Consider the following 14,546-nt stretch of genomic DNA (forward strand, 5'->3'; position numbering starts at 1 on the left):
CAACATATCTTAAAGTACAAGGCATCTGAAAGCTGTGTATGGTCTCAATGCATTTGATGCGGAGGATTAATTCAACTGAAAATGGTCAAAACTGTGGACTTTTATTGAATGTTAAATTTGACAGTGTTCTCTCTTAAGGACCTGTTGCCTGTGGGACGTTGCTGCTTTGGTTGTGTCCAGTGCCATTTCAGATAAGAGAGGCTCTGCAGGACAAGCAGGACAGAAACCCGTCTCACAGACACTCTGCCTGCTCTGCATCTCCATTTCCCCTCTCCACCGCACACAGCTGAACGTTATTCTGAATCTTACACAGAGCGCTCAGCTTCTGACACTGATGGCAACATGGGGCCTGGCTCCGAGCCTGAGGAAAACCATGAGGTAATTCAAACTTATTTAATTTCTATACTGTGAAATGTCAGATTGAAAGTGGTTTCTGTTCTTAATGTTTGTATTGTTTATGTATTTCATGTATTTTTGTACAGTTTTGTGTTGACGAGTCCTACATCAACATGAATGTGAATTTCAATGTGAAGAGCACGTGTCATGCTCTGTAATGCAAGGGAGCAATGAGGGGCTGTAGAGACACTCATAAGAGTAGCAGGAGCACTTTTTTATGAACTACTAATTTGTTATATTTTAATAGAATATGAAATGTAGTAGAAAGTTGTATCAGATCAGACCACTGGACAGAAACACCCCACCAAGACTGAGTTTTCATGTTTCTGCACATGTCACCTACAAACTGTTGACAGAGTGGATGAGGGTCTACAGCAGAGGTTCCCCATCCTGAGGTTGTGACAAAGTCAGGGTGAGTTTTGTTTAATATGTTTTTAAATTATTATTATTATTATTATTATTATTATTATTATTATTATTATTATTATTAAATTATTATATTGTTATTTTAAATATATTATTCTGTAAGTAAAAATATGATTGCTTAATATGTTTTTGCATTATTATTACTATTATTATATAGTATTTGTTATTTATATATATGAATTTGTAATTAAAAATATGATAAAATTATGTCAAATTAAATCAAAATTATAAACCACATTAATGTACATAGTATAACAACATGATACATATGATACAAAAAACATGTCTTAGTATTTTAGGGGTTGGAGGCTAATTTGAAAATGTTACAATGGGGTAAGGTTTTAAAGCCCTGGCCTACAAAGTCATTTTAAACCCCACCGCACAGCATTGTCAAAGCCCTGCTACCCGCTATCAATGCAGTTGTTAGCTCTGTATTAGACAAGTGTCTAAAAGTTGCATGAATAGATTAATAATACCCCTGTACTACTGGTAAACCTTTAAGTTTACATCATAATTTTTGTAAGTGTTGGAATATGTTGAGGGTGAGCCTATTTGTTTCTGTGTCTGTGAAATAAGCCATTTTACAAAACATAGAGTTTGTAGTGATTTTTCAGAGTTTCAGGGTTTAGTAGAATGCAGTTTTGGTTCATATAAATATGACGTTGTGCTTATTTCAGTCTGCTGTGTGTGTTTCCTGAAGACTGACTGCATTTTCACTATGTAGTTTGCAGATTACTCCTAGAAGTTACATAAATAATTTTACAAAACTTAAAATTTGCAGTAAAATACCATTTGTGCTTATTATATCCTTGCAGTGTGGTCCCTATTTCTGTGTTTTGTATGTGTGTCATGCTTGCAGTTGTCACCATGTATTTGTAGGTTTGAAAAATAAGGTATTTCCAAAGGAATAGAAACTTAAGTGTTTCTCACTTTATTTACAATAGATACCTGATGTACTTTGTCGCCAGAACCTGGTATAACTTTGAAAAAGAAGCCAAGAGTGAAAGACTGAATAGAATATATATGGAATATGCTGGAAATGACATTACTCCGTACAGGTCAGTGTTTGTTTCTGTCCAATGTTGGTGTTGTGAACCAGAAATTAATGATTACAAGTATCTATACAACATTTCATGGAGTATCTTTTTCTACTTCTGACTATGTTCCATGTTGTAAAATGCTTGTTTGCCACAATAAAAGTCACCATTGTGTGTGTGTGTGTGTGTATTTTATTAATTCTATACATTTGAGCACAAACAAATCATAATACATATATTATTTATTACATATGAGTATTCACAAATAGTGCTTCACTGTGTCTCTCTAAGAAAAGTGGTGTGCATGTCTTTAGTGTCTATTGATAAATAAAACCTAACAAGATATATATATGTTTGTGTGTGTGTGTGTGTGTAATGGAATGAAATGCAGTATATTCTTAAATATGATACATGTTAAGGCTACGTTTGAGCATTCACTAATGTAACAAATATAATAAGTACAGTGCTGGTCAAAATGAACAGATATAATTCTATATATTTCACTGTTGTTCTCTATTGTCTATTGATAAATATAAACTAAAGAGATATAGGTATGTGTGTTTATCTGTGTTTGCTTAAATATATATGTAATGACATGCAATATATGTAAGTCTATACATTTCTTAATCAATTTTTTCTTACCTTTTTATTTTGCAAACACAGTATCATCCTAACCCTAATCATAAAACATATAAACTAAAAACACATGTGGGTTCAAATCCCACTCTGGGTAAATATTAATTTTTCTTTTTAATTTACTAAAACAGTATCATAAAACAGTGTAACCTTAAATATATATAAAACGTTTATTTTTCTTATTTTTTAATTTACTAAAACAGTATAATCAAACATAATCTAAAATGAAATATATATGTGTATTTACAACTTTTATTTTTCTCAAATGTATACAATATAACCTTGTATATATATATATATATATATATATATATATATATATATATATATATATATATACACTCACCTAAAGGATTATTAGGAACACCTGTTCAATTTCTCATTAATGCAATTATCTAACCAACCAATCACATGGCAGTTGCTTCAATGCATTTAGGGGTGTGGTCCTGGTCAAGACAATCTCCTGAACTCCAAACTGAATGTCTGAATGGGAAAGAAAGGTGATTTAAGCAATTTTGAGCGTGGCATGGTTGTTGGTGCCAGACGGGCCGGTCTGAGTATTTCACAATCTGCTCAGTTACTGGGATTTTCACGCACAACCATTTCTAGGGTTTACAAAGAATGGTGTGAAAAGGGAAAAACATCCAGTATGCGGCAGTCCTGTGGGGGCGAAAATGCCTAGTTGATGCTAGAGGTCAGAGGAGAATGGGCTGATTCAAGCTGATAGAAGAGCAACTTTGACTGAAATAACCACTCGTTACAACCGAGGTATGCAGCAAAGCATTTGTGAAGCCACAACACGTACAACCTTGAGGCGGATGGGCTACAACAGCAGAAGACCCCACCGGGTACCACTCATCTCCACTACAAATAGGAAAAAGAGGCTACAATTTGCACAAGCTCACCAAAATTGGACAGTTGAAGACTGGAAAAATGTTGCCTGGTCTGATGAGTCTCGATTTCTGTTGAGACATTCAGATGGTAGAGTCAGAATTTGGCGTAAACAGAATGAGAACATGGATCCATCATGCCTTGTTACCACTGTGCAGGCTGATGGTGGTGGTGTAATGGTGTGGGGGATGTTTTCTTGGCACACTTTAGGCCCCTTAGTGCCAATTGGGCATCGTTTAAATGCCACGGCCTACCTGAGCATTGTTTCTGACCATGTCCATCCCTTTATGACCACCATGTACCCATCCTCTGATGGCTACTTCCAGCAGGATAATGCACCATGTCACAAAGGTCGAATCATTTCAAATTGGTTTCTTGAACATGACAATGAGTTCACTACTAAACTGGCCCCCACAGTCACCAGATCTCAACCCAATAGAGCATCTTTGGGATATGGTGGAACGGGAGCTTCGTGCCCTGGATGTGCATCCCACAAATCTCCATCAACTGCAAGATGCTATCCTATCAATATGGGCCAACATTTCTAATGAATGCTTTCAGCACCTTGTTGAATCAATGCCACATAGAATTAAGGCAGTTCTGAAGGCGAAAGGGAGTCAAACACAGTATTAGTATGGTGTTCCTAATAATCCTTTAGGTGAGTGTATATACAACTTTTATTTTTCTTATTTTTTAATTTACTAAAACAAATCATAAAACATTATAACCTAAAATAAAATATAAAACTTTTCTTTTCTTATACTCTTTTTATTTACTAAAACAGTATCATAAAACAATATAACCTATTGATTATATATATATCTGTATTTAAAACTTTTATTCTCTTTTTATTTACTAAAATAGTAGCATAAAACAATATAACTTTAAATATATATATGTATTTAAAACTTTTCTTATTCTCTTTTTATTTACTTAAACAGTATCATAAAACAATATAACCTTAAAAACACAGTTTATGCTATTAAACATTACACCTCCACACCAGCAGTGTGAGGTGCCCTTGGACATTCACCATGATGGATGTCACCCTAACAAAATGGCTACCATCTTACCAGATGACCTATGACCTTACAAATGGCCGATATCAGTCAAAATGGCCGATATCATCCAAGATGGCTGACAAGGGAGGGTCAAATGGTAACCCAGGGGGGTGCTGGGAAGGAGAGAGGAGTTCAGGTTCAATGGTACATAAGGAGGGAGGGTCAAAGAGTAACCCAGGGGGGTGCTGGGAAGGAGAGAGGAGTTCCAGTTCAAAAGTACATAGGGAGGGCGGGACTTCCGGCTGTCAAAATAAGTGATGCTGCCATCTATACTACTCACAGACACAGTTAGCCACAGCCACGGCTTCTTCCAATTCTCGTCAGTGTTCCAGATTCGATGTTTTTTTTCTTCAGTGACGTTGTAAACACGCACGTGGGGAGCACATCAAAACCCAGTTTTGTGATTCAGTTACAGAAACAACTGACACAGCGGAGCAGTAGGGGTTGTAACATTTTTTGGTCCAAGGTCTGGACCACAGCGACTGAGTGGTCCGGACCTCGGCACTGTGGTCCACGGAGTGGTCCCGATCACGTAACGCAAATTGGGATGGGTTTTTGTTTAGTTTTTTTGGACACACCGTATAAAACCCATTTACTGTCAAATATATTATCTACATATCCAAACTACAAACATAATGATCATAAATGTACAATATTAATAGTATAATTCTCATTTGTAACATAGCCGATAGCTGATTTCTTTTTTAATCTTATCTATCAGACAATTTGTAGGAAGCTGTGCTAACGTTACTCTGAAAAATGCGCTTACATTGAGCAACTTTGTCATTCTGAATGAAATTATTCAAGTTATCAATTTTTCCTCATCATGACTGAAGAGAAAAGATAGCTTATTTAGAATCTTATCTTTAATTTAATGTCAGCCTATTTACATGTCCTCTGTTTGCGCTCTGCCAAGAAATGTTTTATCAACTTTTTTGGTTAAACCATATCTTCCTTATTTTATCACTGTGAGATCTAGCAACATTAAAAACAAAAGCATAGGTTGTTTTGTTTATGTATGGTTAACATTGTAATAGTTGGTATTTTAAAGAGAGATTATAAGAGATGTATTAACGTATTGATCATCTGATGCCCTTTGTCTTTTCTTGAAGGATAATGTCATTATGAAGAAGATAAAACTTTTTTTTTTTAAACACCTCCCCCCAGCAGGATTTGGGTCGCCTCCGCACTGTTTCTGCTGAAACAAAAAAACAAGTGTCAATCTCTGCAGGAATCTACTCCGGCTCCCCCTTCTGGTGATGAAGAGGAACCCGAGTCCAAGATGCTTCCAACCAGCCCTCAGGCGCTCCCTTCGGCTGTAGGTCACGCTCCAGGGGGCCGGGGGAGTTAAGAGAGTGTCACTGGACGGGGACGACAAACGCCTCCAGTGACAGACGGACGCACACAGAGAGAGAAAGAGACAGAGAGAGAGTTGCACTTCCTCCTGCAATGCAATAAATATGCCCAAAATAAGGGACACATTCCTTAACAAAATAATGAATGCCACCCTACCTTTGACAAAACTGAGAAAAAATAAAAATGGTCAGTCCTCCTGGAGGAGGGACACACAGCCTCCCTGGCTGCCCAATATGTCACCGCCTGCCACAGCCTGAGGGGCACAGTGACACATGAGCACCAGCTGTAAATAAAATGTAAATACTCATTTGTAATGCATGTCATTGTATTTCCAAAAAGGAATCTGTAAACACTAAACCTATTTTCTTTAGTTCTATGTATTAAAGATCATTTTTAGTTTATTACATTTTGTTTTTCTGTACTTTTATACATCTTATTGTGATTTTGGCAGGACGCTGTCTGTCACGGCATGGCTGCTGCTGACGCACACTAATTAGGTGCTCATGTGTTGCAGCCGTGTTGTCCGCTGCTTCGCAGACAGCTTGTGAGCTCACGGCTGCAGGCAATGATCACTGAGGCGACTGTGACGTCATTGGCAGGTGTGCTTCATCTATTTAATCCCTCTCCTTCCCCGAGGGAGACTTTATTGTGACTGCCCGGAGCACCCTGTTTGTGTGGATGTTTTGTGTGCTGGTTTTGCCTTGTTTTCCCCTTTTTGTGTTTTTTTCTGTTGGACTATTGTGAACCCCAATAAAGCTCGGACACCGCCGGAACCCGAGACTCTCTCCGTTTATTGTGTCCGGCATTTACATTTGGTGGCCAATGTGGGGAAGCTTTGTGACATACTTACCCTGAACTCTGTACCCGGAAGGACAGCTATGGAGGCGTCTCCAGTGGAACAGTTGTTGGCCCCAGTGGTGAAGCTGCAGGCTCAAAAACAACAAACTCTCGAGACGCTTGTCCAGCAACTTCAAGTACCAGCTCCTGCACCTAACCCTGCTGTTTACCGCAGCAAACCCGGCTTGGGGAGGTCTGCAGATTCCAAAGATGGGACCGGAGGACGACCCAGAGGCTCTGAATTTCTGTCCAATATTAAAGATCCTAGGCTCTCATTGTCTGATTTGGCTGGGGCACAATTGGGACATGTCTCTGGGGACCGATCACCATTAGTGACTGCAGGTGATGAGAGGGGCAGGGACAGCCTTCCCTCTGACTCCAGTCGTGTAGCAGCCAACAGTACCCTGTTGGACCCAGGGGAAGGAACGAGTTCTGGGACTCACCTCCTCTCTCCTTCTTCCAGTGGAAGGCCCGACACTGGATCCCGCCTTCAACCGGGTTTCCGATTTCGCTATGGACCAGACACAGGATGATGCCCTGGGACATATATATGACCAGGTCAGAGTTGTTGATGGTTGCATAGTGAATACACAGAGGGCACTTTGTGTTTCTCTCCAAACCAGCAGCCAAACCGATCATGCTGGATGATGTTGCAGACAGAATAACGTTCACCACGGTGCCTCCACACTCTTTCACGAATACCAATCGAGCTGCACGGTGCTGGGCTGTGAGCACAGGTCCCACTAGAGGATGACGGGCCCTCGTGCCACCCTCATAGAGTCTGTTTCTGACAGTTTAGTCAGAAACATGCACACCAGTAGACTGCTGGAGGTCATTTTGGAGGGCTCAGGCAATGCTCCTCCTGTTCCTCCTCGCACAAAAAAGCAGATACTGGTCCTTCTGGTTCTTCTGATAGCACGGATGAATGTGCCATACTGGAGGAGCTGGACTACCTGTGCAACCTGAATGGGCTGCAGGGAGCACCTCATAATTCCAGTAGTGACAAGGACACTAGCAAAAGGCAAAACTAGAGAAGAATCAGTCAGGAAGGATAAGGAGAGAGCAATCGTCTGTGGCCACCACCTGCAAAACCATTCCCTTTTTGGGGTTGTCTTGCTGTTGCCTATCTCCGGTGCACCTGCTGTCACTTTCATTTGCACCAAAACAAGAGACAGTGATTCACAACCGCTTAGGCTTCCTAACTGTACAGATTAATATGCCTGAACTGTAACTGACTTGGTATTATGCTGTGATGATTACTTGTTCCCTTATTTTTTTGAGAGGTGTATTATAGAAGATAGCCTTGAGAATGCGGCCACAGAATTGCGGGAATCCGTGACTTTCAACATTATGCAACCGAGTCGAGGTGACCAACAGCTCAATGTCTGGTTGGCACCATGGCTTAGATGTGCCATTCATGAAACTTGCGTTGATTCTTGAAGCCACTGGCATTGCTTCCCTCTCCAAGTCTGTGTAATAAGGAATTGGCAGGAGCCCACGAGTTGAAACTATCAGAGGACAGAATGCAAATGAAGTGTTCTGAGAAAAGCAAAGCGGCGAAAGGACATTTTCCCGTGTGCATGTAGATGGCCGACTTTGACACGGCTTGATGAAGTCTTGTGGATCCTACCACTGCTTAAGTGCACTACTACGCTTGCCTTCAGGGAGTTTCATGTCAAACATTCAAAAAACAGGACTCGAACTAGACGGATGAGCACCTACGATCGGTCTTGGCCGATGTGGGGATCGAACCCAAGACCTTGGCGTTATTAGCACCACGCTCTAACCAACTGAGCTAACCGGCCATCAAAAGGAGTCTCTCTGCCAGGCATTTCCTCATGTTTATGTAATTTGGCTGCAAAATGCATTACACACAAGTGTGAAAAGAACACTTTTGCAATTCCTAGCATTGGTGATGCTATAAATCAATCTGTCAGGAGTGGGATTTGAACCCACGCCTCCATCAGGAGACCAGAAAACCCTTCTACACTCTTCAAGGGAACAACACCTTAAGTCTGGCAAATTAGACCACTCGGCCATTCTGAGAGGATGTATACGTCCACCGGGAGATTATATACTGATCAAGAAAACTGCGGGAACTCTTAAATCACACATCGGATCTCCGTGATCGAAGTCTAGGAAACCTCAAGATCTTCACCGTACATTGCATAATTCGTAACTCTCCCACCTCCATGCTTTTGAGACTGTACTGGGAGACACAGCAAACTTTCTTCAGACGGCACGTATGGATGTGCCATACTGGAGGAGCTGGACTACCTGTGCAACCTGAATGGGCTGCAGGGAGCGCCTCATAATACCAGTAGTGACAAGGACACTAGCAAAAGGCAAAACTAGAGAAGAATCAGTCAGGAAGGATAAGGAGAGAGCAATCGTCTGTGGCCACCACCTGCAAAACCATTCCCTTTTTGGGGTTGTCTTGCTGTTGCCTCTCTCCGGTGCACCTGCTGTCACTTTAATTTGCACCAAAAAAGGAGAGAGTGATTCACCACCGCTTTGGATTCTTAACTGTACAGATTGATATGCCTGAAGTGTAATTGACTTGGTGTTATGCTGTGATGATTACGTGTTCCCTTATTTTTTTGAGAGGTGTATTATAGAAGATAGCCTTGAGAATGAGGCCACAGAATTGCGGGAATCCGTGACTTTCAACACTTATGCAACCGAGTCGAGGTGACCAACAGCTTAATGTCAGAAAATAAAAGAACACTTTTGCAATTCCTAGCATTGGTCATGCTATAAATCAGTCTGTCAGAAGTGGTATTTGAACCCACACCTCCATCAGGAGACCAGAAAACTCTTCTACACTCTTCGAGAAAACAACTGCATTTCCGTCCTTGCACTCTCTCATTAATCCAATCTTGCCCAGTCAGCGAGAGAAGCCATGTACATGCTTTGCCTTCCTCTCCCTCTCCCTTCACTGCCAGTTCAGCGATGACATCTCAGAACTCTCTCACAGCTGACTTCTATGACCTCACAGAGTGCATCAATTCCGTGGCTTCTCATCTGTCGCCACACTGTCAGGGTTGACTTTCTCACTCACTATGCCAAGCTTTCTCGGAAACACTGGAATACGTGGATGAGTTTGTACCACTTTTGGAGGTTTTGCCCACCTGGGGCGAGGCTGTGATCCAGCTGAAAAGCAATTCGGGCATGTGGGCAGCGAAAGATGTATCTGTGATGAAGAGAAACCCAGGTCGATGATGTTTCCAATCAGCCCCATCGGTCCAGCCACAGACACACACACAGACAGCCACAAGCACAGACTGCCACAGACACACAGACAGCCACAGATAGACAGACAAACACACAGACAGTGTGCCTGACAAAAACTTTCCCTCACAGTCAAGTCAACATGAGTCGTATTATCTAAAAGAAGAACCCATCATTTCCTTTTGTCTCTATATCAGAGAGAGCGATTAAAAAAACACATCTGTAAATGCTACTTGTACAAGCACGCTGAGATGCCCCATCATCAGTAGGCATGCTCTGTGGCGCAATGGATAGCGCGTTGGACTTTTAGTGAAAAGGGCAGTGGTCATTCAAAGGTTGTGGGATCGAGTACCACCGGAGTCAGTGCTCACTTCATGACCCGGAGGCTTTTCTTACCATCTTCAAGCGCACTGCCCGGTGTTGCGACTGGCCGGAGTCGGAGTGGGCGGTACGCCTGGCTCCCCTGCCACCCGAGTGCTTCGTCCCGAGGATGCCCTAGACTACAAAAGTCTGAGGGACAGTGTCCTGGACCGGGTCGGTCTGACGTCGGACGGCCAGCGCCGAAAGCTCAGAAGCCTCCGGTTCGAACCTGGCTCCCGGTGCCTGCCACCGCTGGCTCAAGCCACGGAAGTTGCCGACCTGGTGGCCTTGGAGCAGTTCATCTGCCATCTCCCACGTCCAACCTGAAGGCTGGCACCAGGCTGGCAGAGAACCATCATTGCCCGGGACGATGCCACCTTCTGATGCCCGACGGCGGGCACCCTCCCTTCCATTCCCAAGACACCCTCTGACCCGACTGTCCTGGATACCAGCATGTTGCCAAACACCACACCTAAACATGTTTCTCCCCGACCCACTTCCCCTTCTCGCCTTGCCTGTCCCAAAAACAAATCTGCCTCCTTAGCTCCTTCTTTTTCTCTCTCCCCCGGCAGTGTGTGGTCCCCTGGAAAAACCACGGTGACGTTGCGGGCAGCCTGGACATCGCCCGGCCGGGTGCTCGCTAGTGAAAACTATCTATCTAATATTAAGGATCATAGGCTCTCATCTGATTTGGCTGGGGCAGGTCACCTGTGTCGTGACAAGACCTTAAGCCGGATAATGGACCGATTCTTCTGGCCAGGCATCAAAAAGGAGGTAGAAAGATGGTGTGCTGCCTGTCCGGAGTGCCAGAAGACCAATGCCAGTGCAGTACCGTGGGCTCCGCTGGTACCGCTGCCTCTCATGGAGATACCATTTGAGCGCATTGGGATGGATTTGATCGGTCCGTTGGAGAAAAGCTCCGCGGGGTATCAATTTGTGCTGGTCATAGTAGACTATGCCACTCGGTACCTGGAGGCAATTCGTCTACGGACAATGTTAGCGACTAGGATCGCCGAGGAGCTGTTTAAGGTCTTCACTCGGGTGGGGATCCCAAAGGAAATCCTGACAGATCAGGGCTCTCCATTCATGTCACGCGTGATGCGAGACCTCTGTAGGCTGCTGGGGATAAAGTCCATCAGGACCTCAATCTATCATCCCCAGACAGACGCCCTAGTGGAGCTCTTTAATAAAACCCTAAAGAACATGATCTGTAAGTTTGTGAGCACAGACGCTTGGGACTGGGACAAGTTATTGCCACCCCTGCTGTTCGCTGTACGCGAGGTGCCCCAGACGTCCACTGGCTTCTCTCCCTTCGAGCTGCTGTACGGGAGGCGGCTGAGGGGCATCCTCGACTTAATAAAGGAGGACTGGGAGGCGACCGCCCCCTCCCAGACCTCTATGGTACAGCACATCCTGGACCTGAGAGATCGGCTATCGGCACTGGGGAAACTTGCACAGTTGCATCTCTTACAGGCCCAGGAGCGACAACAGCGCATGTACAACAGGAGAGCCCGGTTACGATCGTTCACCCAAGGACAAGGTACTGGTGTTATTCCCAAATTCAACATCTAAACTGCTGGCTAAGTGGCAGGGACCCTTTTTGGTCACACGCCGCTTAGGGGATGTTGATTATGAGGTGTGTCGCCCAGATCGTCGGAGGTAAAAGCAGATCTATCATCTGAACATGCTGAAGAAGTGGCGAGAGCAGGAAGCATTGGGTGCTTTTAGTTCCCCCCACAATAAAGAGTCTGAAGCCGCTGTTTCTGAGGTTCGCACTGAACTCAATTTAACAAACGCACAGAAACAGCAGGTTCGCTCTTTATTGTGCCGCTTCCAGCATGTCTTTTCTCACCGACCCGTGCTCACACTTCTCATTGAACACCACATCCACACAGCACTGGACCACTGCGTGCGTGTCAAACCCTATCGCACCCCCTATTACAAAAAGTAGGCTGTCAATGAAGAGGTGCAGAAGATGTTGGAGCTGGGAGTCATTGAAAAGTCACAATCGGAATGGTGTAGCCCTATAGTCTTGGTGCCAAAGCCTGACGGCAGCACTAGATTCTGCGTTGATTATAGGGAGCTCAATGCAGTGTCTAGGTTTGATGCCTATCCGATGCCCCGTGTGGATGAGTTGCTGGATCGGCTGGGCGCTGCTCACGGAAAACCCGGGCAAGTGAACAGTTGGGAGGAGGGAGACCAAGTATCTGGGGTACCTCTTAGGAGGGGGGCAGGTACGGCCAGTCGTTGACAAGGTGACCGCTATTGCCTCCTGTCCGCCTCCTAAGTCCAAAAAGGAAGTTCGGCAGTTTTTGGGGTTTTCCGGGTATTATCGCCAGTTTCTGCCGGACTTTGCCACCCTGGCTTACCCCCTGACCGAACTGACGCGAAAAGGTGCTCCAGATACGGTCCAGTGGACGGAGCAGTGCCAGGTGGCTTTCCAGGCGATTAAGGACCGCCTCTGCCAACACCCTTTTTTTAAATGCCTTGACTTCTCTCTCCCTTTCATTCTACAGACCGACGCCTGAGAAGTTGGAGTGGGCACGGTCCTGTCCCAGAGTGTTGGGGGTCAGGAACACCCCGTCCTCTATCTAAGCAAACAATTATCGCCCAGGAGCGTAAATATAGCACCATTGAAAAGGAGTGTCTCGCTATAAAGTGGGCTGTGCCCTGTTTATTTAATCCCTCTCCCTCCCCGACGGAAGCAGCTAACCGACAAGAAGGTGGACTGAGTCTATTACCCCTGTCTGCCCGGAGCACCCCGATTGTGGACACTTTTTGCTTTTGCTTTTGATTTTGTTTTTGTTTTGTATCTCCGCCCTTTTTTGACATACCTGAACAAAATAAAGCCCGGACACAACCGAAACCGGAGACTCTCCCTCTCTCTCTCCCCGTTATTTGTGTCCGGCTTTCACAGTAGGCTATTCAAGAAGGGGGGCTCAAAGATGGCCAGATATAAATTTATCTATTTTATTTTATTTTATTTATTGTGCTTTGTTGGCACAGTGTTTAATGTTCAGTCTTAAATACATATTTTTTAATTGTAGTTTTGTAATTGATTTTGTCTTTGAAAAGCAAGACAAAATAATAAAAAGCACATTTTAGACAATTTAATTTATGCAATGGTGAAAAAATTGTCAAAATAACTGAAATGTAAAAAACAACAAACAAAAAAAAACTATCAAAACAATCTGATGCATTTAAAAGAACAATAACGGTCAATGCATTTGACAAATAAAAAAAACATCAAAACATTCAAAAACAGTGAAACCAGTGCTATTTAGAAATAATTAATACAATCATTTCCATAATTTCTTTACGTACTGTTGGAAATATACCATCTGGCCCAGGTGATTTGTTTGTTTTTAATTCTGCTAGTCCCTTTACTACCTCCTCCTCATTTATCCTGATCTCTCTTAGGGTTTGACTGGACTGGTTGTTAACCTGTGGTATGTTATCTGTTTTTTCTTTAGTAAAAACCTCAATATCGTCAGCTCAGCATACCTTAGTATAACTTAATATAAGCAACAGAGACGCTGCTGTGAAGGAGCGCAATAGTCTCTATAGCCACTCTGTCACAGCCACCTCAATAAATACATCAATTCATTAATCACTGTATTGACTTCAACCATTTAAACACATGTAATGTTTTGCTTTATGCTAGGGGTGGCTAACCCTGGTCCTGGATTTGAGCCCCCACCTCCCCAGGGATCTGTATTGGCAAACTGCTGAGCTGATGATATTGACTGCAAAGGGGAATCTCTCTGGAATGGTCCATTATACAGGGGAGCTAAAGACCTCCAGGAAAGCACTAACCTGTGGCCCTGGGGCCCTGGGGTTTGTCTGCCTAACGCTCGTCCTCTGTTCTTTGGGTCTGCACTGGTTCTGGTCCTATCTGACCAACCTGTTCTGAATAGGGCAGTGGTTCTCGACCTGCGGCCCGTCACACATGGAAGTGCGGCCCACGATATGACACCCACATTTAACACTACAAGCGCAGAGCCGGTCAATTTGACCGTTTTGGTTATTCAAATTTGAATTATACTGTGTTCCAAAATACACTGCGCATATACCCATTCGTGACTATTCCTAACTATATGTATTAAACATGCCTACAGCGTTTTAGCTGCATAAACATGAAAATAAATAAGTTATAAACACATTTACCTAGAATAGCCAAAATCGGGTTATTTTGACTGGTCATTTAAATACATAATAACTCAAATATAACACATAATCCTGCCTTCCCTTTACAATAGAGTCAGTCTGGCACTCAAGTGGCGATCTCTACCTGTCTACAATCTTTCATGTGCTT

The 14,546-nt window shown here is 43.3% G+C and overlaps 1 non-coding gene across 1 annotated transcript; it reads right to left on the bottom strand.

Annotated features, from left to right (window-relative positions):
• Positions 1 to 8,371: 8,371 nt before the first annotated feature.
• Positions 8,372 to 8,445, bottom strand: trnai-aau (transfer RNA isoleucine (anticodon AAU)). The gene has a single exon. It is a non-coding gene; the product is annotated as a tRNA-Ile (tRNA).
• Between the last annotated feature and the right edge of the window lie 6,101 nt (positions 8,446 to 14,546).

Source organism: Amia ocellicauda, chromosome 12 (genome assembly GCF_036373705.1).
Source record: "Amia ocellicauda isolate fAmiCal2 chromosome 12, fAmiCal2.hap1, whole genome shotgun sequence".
In the NCBI taxonomy this organism is placed as follows: domain Eukaryota; kingdom Metazoa; phylum Chordata; class Actinopteri; order Amiiformes; family Amiidae; genus Amia; species Amia ocellicauda.